We start from the raw sequence: 14,728 nt of genomic DNA on the forward strand, positions 1-14,728 counted from the left end.
AACTTCTTCAATAAGTAACCATTTTTTGTGCTCCAAAGCCTCAATTGAAGAGGAAGTCATGATCTATATCTTTGTCCATGTGAAGATTTTTCCAAAAATGAAAGGATTTCAAGTTATGAAGTTATAAAGTTGTTGACTTTTTGAAACACTTAGAAAAATTTCATGAAGGCAGGTTTGTTCTCTAAAAATAAGCAACTTTGAGGCCAATTTCCATCAAGATCCTTTGGGAATTTGAGAAAACACCAAACATGAAAGTTGTAGAGGATGTTTAGGGCTTTCTAAAAAGTATAAGAACTCCTCCACAACATGTTCTAAAATGGATTAGGCACATAATTGAACTTCAATTAAGCTTGCACAACAAGTTTAATTGAATTTGGTGTTTTAAAATTGGACATTTCTTCACATTCAAGCAACTTGCTTTAAACATAAGGTTCTTTCAATGCATGAAGCTTTTTGGAATGAGACCAAATGCATTTGAAAGAGGACATTTCCAAATTTGTAATGTGACTTGAAAGTTTTCATTGGGCATGTTGAGCAAAATTTTATGTTCCTTCAAAGTTCAAAAAAAATAGTGTACAAAACACATAGCCATTTCAGCATTTTTTGACACTTCTAGGCAATCCTCCTCAACCTTAGGCCCCAAGCAATTGGTGTGTACGTTTTGAGGGATCTTTAGGCCATTAATTCTCCTCATTAAGATGAACATGATGCAAAAAGAATCACCTCCATAGGACTCGTGGATTAAGAGATATGAATTTGGCAACTTGGGCAAATATAAGGCAATTTTGCAAGGGCATTTCATCAAACACTTCTAGGTATGACTCAAATGAACACTTTAAAGCTTGAATTGATCAAAAGTCCCAACATGAAAGTTGTAGAGAATGGAAAAATAAGCTAGTAGCCAAAAGTTATGCGAGAGAAAGTTAAAATTCAGCAATTTAGTCCTATGTTAATTTTTTTGCACACAAGGCATGCTTTAGGCCTAGGCATCCAAAAAATGACTTGTAATGTTTTCCACTCTTGCATGATCCTCCACTCAAAATTGGCCATTGACCCTAAAATATGAATTGAATTAGACTCGTTCAAGATTACTATGCAAAAATAGTGGGCTTAAAATGATAAAATTTAAGCAAGTTATTATTCTTTGAAGTTGACACAAACTTATTTGAACTTTCAAAGGAGAACCTATAATGTTTTCAGATCTTTGATGACTTTCTTTACAAAATTTTCTCTTGAATTATGGAGAAAAGTTGTTGATGATGTCAAGGAGAGTCATTTGCAAAAATAAGCACTAAAAAATGTTAAAAATTGAAAGAGTTATGCCCTTTTGATCATAGGATCAAGAACTTGCCAAATTAGGTCAAACATCATAAATCAACTTTGCATATATTGAACTTTTCTTGAATTATAAGGCATGAAAAGGTACATAGGACCTTGAAATGATGTTATCTTGGAGCATACTTGATGATAAGGCCCATAGCTTAATAAAACTAGTTGAAGAAGGCATGGAAATAAACACATGAACCTATGGAGTTTATTGAAGAATCAAGCCACATGATCTTGAGATGAAATTGATCAAATGAAGTTGGAATATACTCAAGACATGACACTTTTAGAATGAGAATGTTTCTTTGAATTTTAAGCCATTGAGATTCAATGGATAACCAGTTGATTGAGAGTAGATCCTCAAAACCCTTGTTTAGGAGAGGAGATGAATACACTTGGCTCAACACCTATAATGTATAGAGCTTTGAAGGCAACAAGATATCTTTTTGTATTTTGATTAGTATAACATAGAAAGAAGCATTCACAAGACAAAACTTGGGTGCTTGGTGATTCCCCCAAAGGTAAGATGAGCACAAAGCTAAAAGTGAAACTCAAGATTGTGATCTTGATATGTGGTAGGAATGAAAAATGATTGGAGAATCTTAGGGTCAAAAAATAGGGTATGACAGATGCCCCTACTTAAATTTCTTCTATCCGGGAATATGAAGATTGAAATCTTCGTCTCAACATGATCGAAGGAATTTAAATATAAAATGCATGATTTTTGGCTCTAAGATGCCATGTGATGCTCATGAATGTATTGGATATGGTTACCTTCAGAAGGAAACACAACACCACTGAGGAGAGAAGGATGGACTCCGTCGGGGAAAGAATACTCCACTAGGGAACACACCTTGCATAGATGTAAAAACTTAAAATTATCACCGAGTCGTAATCGATGTAAAAAATATAAAATGTTAAAAGAATAATAATCATCACCGAGTCGTAATCGATGACAAAAACTAACAACTTTCACTAAAGATAAGGAAACAAAGAATACACCACCTTTCACTGAAGGTGAACTGGTGACTTTCACTGAAGGTAGAGGAATATCTTCGTCTACATCAACTTTTCACTTGGAGATGCAAGAAGAACATAATAAGAACCTAAATACCCACTTTTCACCTGAAGGTAGAGGAATAACTTCATTTGAACATCAACTTTTCACTTGAAGATGCAGGAAAACTTCATCTGAACATCAACTTTTCACTTGAAGATGCAGGAGAAAATAATAAGACCCTGAATACACACTTTTCACTTATAGGTACAGGAAAAACTTCGTCTTAACATCAACTTTTCACTTGAAGATGCAAGAATAATGGGATAACTTCTTGTGAACATCAACTTTTCACTTGAATATGCAGGAAAACTTCATATGAACATCAATTTTTCACTTAAAGATGCAGGAAGAAAATAATAAGACCTTGAATACCCACTAATTCTAGTTTATTTTAATTAACATTTTTTTACAAATCTATAGACTTTCATATTTTCTAAATAATATAACGATATGAATTAACTTTATCAATAATTAAAATAATTTACGACATAATATTATGTTCTTACATATGTCAAAGAATAAACCAACCAATCAGGATTCCGAATGCATGTTTTGGATTAGTAATTTTTAAATAGTATTTAAAAATATAAACAAAAGTTATTTTGATATTTTGAACTCTATATTCGAACTTGATTAAGAAACATAAAAATTGGAATGGTGCTCCTAAACATGACAACACAACTTAATACCAAATCATTGACAATCCTTGTTTATGACGAGGGATAAGAATAATTCAGGTCGAACTACAGGGGTCTATAGTCTAAAATATTTAAGGTTAGTTCAAGTCAGGCCTATTTGATAAAAAAAGTCAAGTTTATATATATTTTTTAAAAAGCTCATTTAATTAAATAGGCCAGACTTAGGCTATTTAACAAACCTATAAAGTCTTATAAGCCGATATATATATATATATATATATATATATATATATATATATATATATATATATATATATATATATATATATATATATTAAAAATAGTCTAAATATGTTGGCCTATATATGCATATATATTAGAAAAATGCTAAATAGATTGGTCTATATATGCATATGTATTAAAAAATGCTAAATAGGCCGGCCTAAATATTCATATATACGCCGACCTATAAGACTTCTTAAGTAATATGAATTAATTGAAAACCTTAATGAGAAAGATACTTTTAAATAGCCTTTCAGGCCAGGCTGAACTTTTGAAAAGGCCAGGTCAGGCTGAAAAAAGAGCCTATACTAGGCCATAGGCCAGACTCAGATCTTGTAAGTTTATCGTAGGCCAGACTCAGGTCTTCTAAAGCCTAGTCTAGCATAGCCTAATTCCACTCCTATTTATGACTAGCCCTCACTAAAGAAACAAAAACAGAGAAAACTAAACATGGCAAGTTCCATGAGCAACTCCCAACTTAGATACCTAAAAACCTTGTGCCATGCTAATATGGATAGATCACAAACTAGGTAGGACAACTTGACCCGTTTTCAATGAATACCCGTAAAAAATTATCTACAACGAATAAGATAAAAACTCAAAAAAGTGGGTACGAATATGGATACAAAAAATTATCACTAAAATAAGAGAGTATGGGCGAGGTATGTATCTTAGTATATATATTTTTATTTATGTTATTATATACACATTATGTTTATCAATTTTATTAAGTTCATCACTATTAAACTTGTACACATATTAATATATGTGTTTGTTTATTTTTTAATTCAACTATAACATTCTTGACATTTTTTAATATTGTTAAAAAATTTAAATGACATGATAAATTGATCGACAATTTTTTATTATTAAAGTGGATAAATGATTATGTGTATGGGTACTTAGCTACTTATAGGAAATGAGTGTTGGAACATACACAAAATTTATGGTGAATCAATGGAGGAAACATGGTCATTGGAGAAGATGAAGTGGGAAATTAGAGAGAGAGAGAGAGAGAGAGAGAGAGAGAGAGAGAGAGAGAGAGAGAGAGAGAGAGAGAGAGAGAGAGAGAGAGAGTAATCGAGATAAGAATATAATTTGGCATTAAACAATCAGTATTACAATTGAGGGATATTTTTGAAGAAAAAGACATGTTTGCACGATTTAGAGAGTGGATCTATATAGTGTGTACTTGATTATATAATGAGTCCATTTACTTGGTTTTTTGGTTTTATTTTCAATTTGGATTAAGCCTAAGGAGATCCTTGAATCATGATTTGAGCCATGGAATCATGTTTTGACCAAAAGTCAACTGCCTTAGAGAGTTGGGTCAAAAACCTTAATTGTGTACCATATAAATTTGAAAGTTGCTGATCTTGAATTGAACCATCCTTGGGCTTGGATATAGATGAGGGGAATCACATGAGAATATGAGAATACTTGAGGTCCTTTGTGAGCCTCAAAACCCTAATTTGCCTGAGCTCCTTGATCAGTCACCTATCTTGTGAAACAAGCAACAAGCAAACATAATATTTTTTGTATATTTTTTGTTAGCAAATGATGCATTTATGAATGATGGCAATGATGATAATGAAAATCACACCTTTTCAAAATGAGGTGGGATCTCAGGGTCAAAATGGGTGTACAACACGCACTTCATGATATCACCTTCATCTTGGGTAAAAAAACATGATTTGAAACCAAATCAAACATGCATGCAAACGATTAAAATATTCTTATTTTAAGAATGCATCAAATTAATTTTTCATAACTCTACAATATAAATAAATTTGTAACACAGAAATTAGTTGTTTTTTGTATACTTCTCTCTTCTCTTGCCAAATCCATACATGAGTCATATTCGAAACTCCTTGTAAACCAAGCTTTAATTGATGCTCGTTGAGTGAACATTCAAAGGTGAATAGGGGGCCTGTACTTTGATCTTAATAGATTGAAATGTGGGGATGTGGATTCTTTCAAAAATAAACTAAGAGACTTTGTGTGCTCCCAAGTTCTCATGAAAGGTTATACAATAATTAAAACTATTAAAAATAATAAGAATGAATTCTGATGATGGATAAGTTTTCTAATTTATCTCCTAATTAAATGTATTAAATGGAAAAATACACAACGCATTGATGTTCCTAAAAGACATTTTATCATATTTAAAATTTAGGACTTATTTTTCTAAAACTCTATCATTCCAATACATCAATATAAATATCTATGACTGAAGCATGAAATTTTAATTATAAGCAATACAAGCTAATTCTATTTGAAACATACAAATGGGAAAAAATATCATTAAGGTTTTCAAAATTGTTTATTTTGTGATTATTTTTATTTTTCTATTTCTTGATGCAAACGAAGGTTACGGTAAGCGATTTTCTAAAACTTTTTAAATTTATTCATTTATTTTCTACTGATTTAGTACATTAATCTTTCTCTCTCAGGTATTATTACAGTTACAAATGTTCCATGTAAAAGTCGTAAAGATTGTCCTATAACTGTGTGTATTTTTGGTTTAGCACGAAAATGTAATGGATCAGGTTTTTGTATATGTACTTCAAGGGCTTTCCAATAATTCAGTTTTTATTTAATTTTTATTATTTTATGAAACTTGTAGTTACTACTTGTACATTAGAATTATATAAATAAAATGAAATACAACATCAATGACTATTTTATCAATTGTCTTCGTTTCTCTTAATTTTGAGATATTATCACCACCATTTCTAATTGCCTTTTCACTTCCAATGCTTAATAGATTTAGTTTTGTAGCACTTTAAAAAATGTGATTATTATGTTTATTTTCAAATCAAATAGCCATTTCAAAAAATATGTGATTATTATGTTAATTTTCATTTAGTTTCTAATTAAATTTCTTTAATAAATTTCATAAAAAATGAAAAAAAGGTCAATTTAACCTTTAAATTTTAATTATCACTATATTTATTATTTTATTAATTTTTACTTTAAGATTTAAGTCCACTCTACTTGATCCTCTCCCATGCCTCCTTTGCAGTAAAAGCATTCCCAAAATCACAAGCAACCTCTCTAAGATTAGATCAAAGTCTCCCAAGCATGCTTAAAGCTATGTACTTTGTTATGGAAAACCAAAATTCTTATTTCTTCACAATCAAGCAAAAAAGTACAACTATCACATGGGAGCCCAATTGATCAGATTTCTTCTCCCCAAATCCTAAATTGTGCCTATAAATAGAGGCCCTTGCCTCTTGGATCAAAAAAATCAGAATTCTCCAAGTCCCTACCTCACTTGAAAATCTCGTTTTTAACCATTTGCATTTTTTTAATGAATTTGAGTTTCAAAAGTTCTGGGTGTGAACCAATGGTTTAGACAAATTCTAAATATCATTTAGAAATTGTCCATACCTTCCCCAACCTCTCAAAGGACCCCTAACAAAAAATCATCATTTTCACTCTATTAAAGGTTCATTCAAGGTCGTAACTTACCAAAATTCAGATCATACACAAACCTACCAAACTACCACCCCAAATAGTTTCTATATACCTATTAGAAGCTATCCAAACCATTAAATTGGATCAGTAACCCCTCTAACACCAACTTCCATTTTTTCACTCATCACTTGCACTTAGAGTTGAGTTGAGCCATACAGATCATTTCAAACCAAAACAAACACTCAAACACCTCATATATTAGTTATAGAAGCTATCCAGATCAGGAGATAGCATCTGCAACATCTTTTTCATCATTCACCATTTTTGTTTGTTCATGTTTTAGGTGGTAGTCGTGTTTGGAGTTGCAGGCATCCTCAGCTCATTCTAAGCATTCCATTAGCTTCAGGGAAGTCAAAGCAAGCTATCCAGGTCATCAAATCACTTCTGGAACTCCTCTAAGGCACTCTATGATTTTTCAGTTCATAGGTAAGAACTTCAAATTTTGCTTATAGACTCATAAATCTCCAAACATGAAATTTGTAGATCCTGATCAAACAAACAACTTATCACATTGCAACTTGTGGCTAAAAATGATTATTTTGAGAGATATGGAATTTGTAAGTGTTTTCACTTAGATTTTCCCTCACTTTATGGCCATTTTTCTCCATGATCCAAAAAGAGTTTGAGGAAACTTTTAACAAGTGGATTGAAGTATGTAGCAAGGGATTTTCAAAGATATCAATAGCATGGAATTTCATCACTTGAGCTAGGAGATATGATTTTGTCAATATGGCTCCATGAACACTTGAAAATGAAGAAGAATGTTAAGAACATGAAGAACCAACTTGCAATTTTGTTCAAATCTAAATAATCTTCCAAGTACAAGCACTCTAATTTGTTCAAGGCACCAAACTCAGAAGATTACACAATCTTTTAAGCTATGATCCAGATGTTCTAAGCATTATCCAAGCTTCATGCCATTTATGTACAAAAGTCACCACTTCCATTATAGAAAAGCATGGCTTTTGCAAAGTCCACTCTCCTTGAGCCTCTCCCATGCCTCCTTTGCAGTAAAAGCATTCCCAAAATCACAAGCAACCTCTCTAAGATTAGATCAAAGTCTCCCAAGCATGCTTAATGCTATGTACTTTGTTATGGAAAACCAAAATTCTTATTTCTTCACAATCAAGCAAAAAAGTACAACTATCACATGGGAGCCCAATTGATCAGATTTCTTCTCCCCAAATCCTAAATTGTGCCTATAAATAGAGGCCCTTGCCTCTTGGATCAAGAAAACCAGAATTCTCCAAGTCACTACCTCACTTGAAATTCTCGTTTTTAACCATTTGCATTTTTTTAATGAATTTGAGTTTCAAAAGTTCTGGGTGTGTACCAATGGTTTAGACAAATTCTAAATATCATTTAGAAATTGTCTATACCTTCCTCAACCTCTCAAAGGACCCCTAACAAAAAATCACCATTTTCACTCTATTAAAGGTTCATTCAAGGTCGTAACTTACCAAAATTCAGATCATACACAAACCTACCAAACTACCACCCCAAATAGTTTCTATATACCTATTAGAAGCTATCCAAACCATTAAATTGGATCAGTAACCCCTCTAACACCAACTTCCATTTTTTCACTCATCACTTGCACTTAGAGTTGAGTTGAGCCATACAGATCATTTCAAACCAAAACAAACACTCAAACACCTCATATATTAGTTATAAAAGCTATCCAGATCAGGAGATAGCATCTGCAACATCTTTTTCATCATTCACCATTTTTGTTTGTTCAAGTTTTAGGTGGTAGTCGTGTTTGGAGTTGCAGGCATCCTCAGCTTATTCTAAGCATTCCATTAGCTTCAGGGAAGTCAAAGCAAGCTATCCAGGTCATCAAATCACTTCTGGAACTCCTCTAAGGCACTCTATGATTTTTCAGTTCATAGGTAAGAACTTCAAACACTAACTCTCTGATTTAAGCATCATTTTCAAAAAAAGCTCGATACCATTGTGTTCAGAATCACGTAGGGACAAAAAGCCCTCAATCAATTGTCATTTATCATGTATATATGTCATTTAATTTGATTTTGAAATTCTAGGGTTCTTAACATTTTCTGAAAAATTCTTGCTCTATAGTTAAAATAAATCTACATAAGGCACATATCTGAGCTCGTGATTAAATTTCGCACAACTTTCATGTTTATAACTTTTGAAATGGTTGAGAATTGGTGAATCACGATTTGAATAGCCATGGATGTTGTTGTTGTGTTCACGTTGCTGGGTTGAAGAAGATGAGTTGAAAATTTAAAATATGGCGCGTGTTTTTAAAATATATTAATTGGTTTTCATTTCATTAATGAATAACCGTTCTAGCACAGTTGGTAATGTGAGTTTGTGTGTTGCACGTGCCTAAGGTCTGGGGTTCGAATCTCCCTCGCCCCAGACCTTTTTGCTATTTTTATTTTTTAGGTTTTTACAACTTGTTATGTGTTAAAACCAATTGGGACACGTTTCTAGTCACCACACGCGCGCAGCTCAGTTGGCCATGGTTTTGTGCATTGAGTGCAAGGGCGTGGGTTCAAACCCTAGTGACTACACTCCTTTTTTTATCACTTGCCTGTTTTAGTTTTTTATAAAACTTCAAAAATTCATAAAAAATAGAAAATAGGTCTTTTTAACTCCTTCTTTTTTTGTGTGATTTATTTATCTTGTCTATTTTCACGCCATGTTAAAAAATACCAAAAATATTTAATATTTTATCATTTAAAAATTAAATCAAAAACACGTCTTTTTTATTGAAAAATCAACTAAAAATCTTTTGTTTTGATTATTTCCTTAATAGAACTTTATGCATGTTTTGTAAATATTTGTTTAGGGATAGAATAGGATGTCTTTGAGTTCTTCATGTACCCTTATACCATTTCTCTTAAAGAAATTTATATTTAACAATTAAAATTAATTAGGTTTAGGTGTTTATGATTAAACCCTAAATTGAAATCCCTAATTCAAAAACCCTAGGTTTTAAACCCTAACCCAAAAAGAAACATGTTGGTCTTTGTTTATCCACGATTAATTAATTTTGTTATCTTGTGCATACTTGTTGATTTTAATCCTTCTCTTGTACTTAATTTTTTATCTTAACCATTATCTTGTTAATTTCTTATCACATGTTATGTATATATGTTGTTTATCTAGCCCCATGTTTATTCATCATATCAATCATTCATATTTCATACATGAATTTTAATCCAAGGGTTTAGATAAATTCATCTCTCTTATTTATTGATTATCATAATCGCTTGTTTGTTTGTGTCACATGAAATCACACACACACACACACACACACACACACACTTGAGGTGCCCATTGTTGAATGCTTAAGTTTGTTATTTTTATCCAAACGGATGGGAATGATATTGACTAAAATTTTCAAGGTACTCAAACTCCCTTTCCAATCTCTTTTATCTTATGTTTAAAGTATTGTTAAAGCTTTTTACCTTGTCTTTTAATTGGTTTAGTATTGTTAAAGCTTAACCCAATCCTTTTATTTTTGAAACCTTGGTACTAAGAATAGAATTATTTCCGGTGAAACTATTCTTAGTCCATTGACCTTGTATTTTAAAGCTTGGTCCTCTTGTTTTGAAACCTTGGTATTGAGAATAGAATTATTCCTGGTGAAACTATTCTTACTCCATTGACCTTGCATTTTAAAGCTAGGTCCCTTTTTTTTTTTATGTTTTTAAAAATTGTTAAATATTTTAAATCTTAACCTTTTAAAACTTGTTAGGTATTTTAAAGCCTAATCCTTTTTCAAAATATTTTGCTAAGTTAAAGCTTAACACCAAAAAAAATTTGGGCACTTTGGCCCCCTTTTATTTTCCTTTTTAAGAGGAACTACAAAAGCTCTGACTTCCCTTTTTTTTAAAAAGGTATGTAGGCCTAAGATGCGATGTCTTATCGAGCTTACTTTCAAAAAAACTTATTTTCCCATCCCTACCCTCTATTTTAAACAAGTTTCACATATGATTTACAAAATACATGACAAACAAAATAATAAAATTTTCAAAGAGGTTCCCATGGAGTACCATGAATATGAGGGGTGCTTAAAACTTTCCCCTTGTATAACAAACCCCCTTACCTAAATCTCTGATAAGTTTATTAGTTTTGATTTTAAAAACTTATGTGGGTTTTATTCGCTCTTTCTCCCATTCCTTTTGGAAATAATAAATCGCGGTGGCGACTCTGTTTAAAACAAATGAGCTAAGTCTTTCCCATGACTTTAGTCTCACCAATTTCACCGCTACAGAAAAGTGGCGACTCTGCTAGGGATACTGATCAAATTATTAGGGTATCTTTGGAAGGGTTGACTCTTCCTTTTTTTTTTGTTATTGTTTGCTTTTTTACTTTTTGTATATATACATTTGTCTTTTATTGGGTTGTATTGGGAAAGGCCTTATTCCCCTTGTGGTGAGATAAATCCTGATCCGGATTAGAGTGAAAACTTATGATAGGAGATGGTATAGTCATTTTGATCTCGCGGGAGTAGTCCCAAAACCTTAATTGTGTCTCAAATAAATTTGAAAGTTGCTGATCTTGAATTGAACCACCCTTGGGCTTGGATATGGATGAGGGGAAACACATGAGAATATAAGAATACTTGAACTCCTTTGTGAGCCTCAAAACCTTAATTTTCCTGAGCTCCTTGATCAGTCACCTATCTTGTGAAACAAGCAACAAGCAAACATAATCTTTTTTGTATATTTTTGGTTATCAAATGATGCATTTATGAATGATGGCAATGATGATAATGAAAATCACACATTTTCAAAATGAGGTGGGATCTCAGGGTCAAAATAGGTGTACAACATGCACTTCATGATATCACCTTCATCTTGGGTAAAAAAACATGATTTGAAACCAAATCAAACATGCATGCAAACAATTAAACTATTCTTATTTTAAGAATGCATCAAATTAATTTTTCATAACTCTACATTATAAATAAATTTGTAACACAGAAATCAGTTGTTTTTTGTATACTTCTCTCTTCTCTTGCCAAATCCATACATGAGTCATATTCGAAACTCCTTGTAAACCAAACTTTATCTGATGCTCGTTGAGTTAACATTCAAAGGTGAATAGGGGGACCTGTACTGTACTTTAGTCTTAATAGATTAAAATGTGGGGATGTCGAATCTTTCAAAAATAAACTAAGTGACTTTGTGTGCTCTCAAGTTCTCATGAAAGGTTATACAATAATTAAAACTATTAAAAATAATAAGAATGAATTCTGATGATGGATAAGTTTTCTAATTTATCTCCTTATTAAATTTAATATATGAAAAAATACACAACACATTGGTGTTCCTAAAAGACATTTTATTCATATTTAAAATTTAGGACTTATTTTTCTAAAACTCTATCATTCCAATACATCAATATAAATATCTATAACTGAAGCATGGAATTTTAATTATAAGTAATACAAGCTAATTCTATTTGAAACATACAAATGGGAAAAAATATCATTAAGGTTTTCAAAATTGTTTATATTGTGATTATTTTTATTTTTCTACTTCTTGATACAAACGAAGGTAACGGTAAGTGATTTTCTAAAACTTTTTAAATTTATTCATTTATTTTCTATTGATTTTGTATATTAATCTTTCTCTCACAGGTATTGTTACAGTTACAGATGTTCCATGTAAAAGACGTAAAGATTGTCCTAAAACTGTGTGTATTCTTGGTTTAACACGAAGATGTAATGGAGCGGGTTTTTGTATATGTGTTTCAAGAGCTTTCCAATAATTCAGTTTTTATTTAATTTTTATTATTTTATGCAACTTGTAGTTACTACTTGTACATTAGAATTATATAAATAAAATGAAATACAACATCAATGACTATTTTATCAATTGTCTTTGATTCTCTTAATTTTGAGATATTATCACCACCATTTCAAATTTCCTTTTCACTTCCAAAGCTTAATAGATTTAGTTTTGTAGCACTTTAAAAAATGTGATTATTATGTTTATTTTCAAATCAAATAGCCATTTCAAAAAATATGTGATTATTATGTTAATTTTCATTTAATTTCTAATTAATTTTTTTTAATAAATTTCATAAAAAATGAAAAAAAAAGGTCAATTTAACCTTTAATTTTTAATTATCACTATATTTATTATATTATTAATTTTTACTTAAAGATTTAAAAAAATTCAAAAAAATATTTTTAATTAAAGAAAACAATAGAAGAAAGAAAAAAAAAGAAAAAGATAGTCTTATAACCTCAGTTCTATTTATAAAATATATGTAATGAATAAAAACTTAACATGGAATCCACTCATTTATAAACAACCACAATAATGTCATTTATAATAACTCCTCTTGGATGTCCATCAAAAATATTTTTGTTGGACCCTAATTTTTCATCCTAAGATTCCACCTCATTTGCATTGAATCTTAAAGAGTGTGATCATCATTATCATCATTCATTCATGCATCATTTATTAACCAAAATATACAAAGAAAATTGTGCTTGATTGTTGCTTGTTTAACAAGGTAGGTGACTGATCAAGGAGCTCAGGAATATTAGGGCATTGAGACCCACAAAGGAGCTCAAGCTTTCTAATTTTCTCAAGTGATTCCCCTCGCCAATATCCAAGCCCAAGTATGGTTCAAATCAAGATCAACAACTTTCAAATTCTTCTGGTACATAATTAGGGTTTTTGACCCAATCCTTTGGAAGTTGACTTTTTATCAAGACAAGGTCATATAGCTTAAAAAATGATTCAAGGATCTCCAATACCTCATACTTCAATTAGTTTGTTCTTTTACTCACACTTTGGTTTTAAATCTTATATTTTGACATAAAACTTACATTTTTCTCTAACATATTTGAAAACGTGACACCAACACAATATGAAATAGGCTTGAGGAAAACTTTGTCAACATTATTCATCAAAGCATTATATTGGTCAATCAAAATTAACATGGTAAACGTTTTTGGAGATTTCCAAACAATCACGAGACATCTTTAATGCTAAAATGACATTTTGTTCCTTCTCAAACACCGTATAAGCAAATGAAATTGAGTATTTCATCTTAGTAGAAGTGGCACTTATAAACTTTACAATTGTAGAAGATTCATGGAATATAATGCAATCCTAAGTAGCACTTAATTTAAGGATAAAGTATTTTATCTGTTTTCAACATATTTGATTGGTTTCTAAATTTAGAGAAGATTTAAGAAACTAATATTTGAAGCCCTATCTTGATGGAGAAGATTGTAGAAGATTTTATGAAGTACCCTACAGTGATTTGAAGCCCAAATCCAGACCAGAAGATCGTTATTATATAGCAAGCATCGAAACTATTATTTTGTGGGAACTTACATCGTAGTATGTGTTAGGGTTTGTGCTGTCATGTCTATTGTGAACCACTTCTATATCACATTGATAGAAGAGTTTGGTGTTTCTATCGAGTTGTAAGTTATGAGTTCATTCATAAGATTTTAAGCATTGAATGACTGTGTTTTAAGAGTGAATCTTCTAATATTTGTAATTGTATTGAGGGGGATTTGTGGTGGGCCTCACACATAGGCGGGTCTTAGGTAAAAGTTAGCACGGGTAGTGATTAAGTGAGAAGTCAATAAATAAGAGGTTGTTTACGTGTGAACTAGAGGTTGCTTGTATAATACTTTGAAATGAAACTATCGTAGTGGACTTATGCCTAGCTTGGTAGCCCCCATAGTAGGTATTGTTGATACCGAATTGGGTAAATAATTACTTGTGTTGTTTAAAGTTTCCGCACTTTTTACCTTGTCATTGCGTGTATCTGGAAAACGGTGTCTCGACATCCTTTAGGACATCATTAATTTGAATGCCAAAATTTCACATAGTGTTTCACAAAAAAAGGATCTTTATCTGACATAGTTAAGTGTTTGATAAATAATCAATACCAGAATTAGAGCTCTTTTTGATGAGGGACAAGGTCC

General features: G+C 31.3%; 2 long non-coding RNA genes across 2 annotated transcripts; both read left to right on the forward strand.

Moving 5' to 3' along the window:
• The first annotated feature begins 5,529 nt into the window (after nucleotides 1–5,529).
• LOC131607378 (uncharacterized) lies at nucleotides 5,530–5,997 on the forward strand. The gene is made up of 2 exons (XR_009285275.1): nucleotides 5,530–5,682; nucleotides 5,760–5,997. It is a non-coding gene; the product is annotated as an uncharacterized LOC131607378 (long non-coding RNA).
• A 6,170-nt stretch (nucleotides 5,998–12,167) lies between these two features.
• Nucleotides 12,168–12,674, forward strand: LOC131607379 (uncharacterized). The gene is made up of 2 exons (XR_009285276.1): nucleotides 12,168–12,332; nucleotides 12,410–12,674. It is a non-coding gene; the product is annotated as an uncharacterized LOC131607379 (long non-coding RNA).
• Nucleotides 12,675–14,728: the final 2,054 nt, after the last annotated feature.

The sequence above is a fragment of the Vicia villosa genome, linkage group LG5, assembly GCF_029867415.1.
Source record: "Vicia villosa cultivar HV-30 ecotype Madison, WI linkage group LG5, Vvil1.0, whole genome shotgun sequence".
Lineage (NCBI taxonomy): Eukaryota > Viridiplantae > Streptophyta > Magnoliopsida > Fabales > Fabaceae > Vicia > Vicia villosa.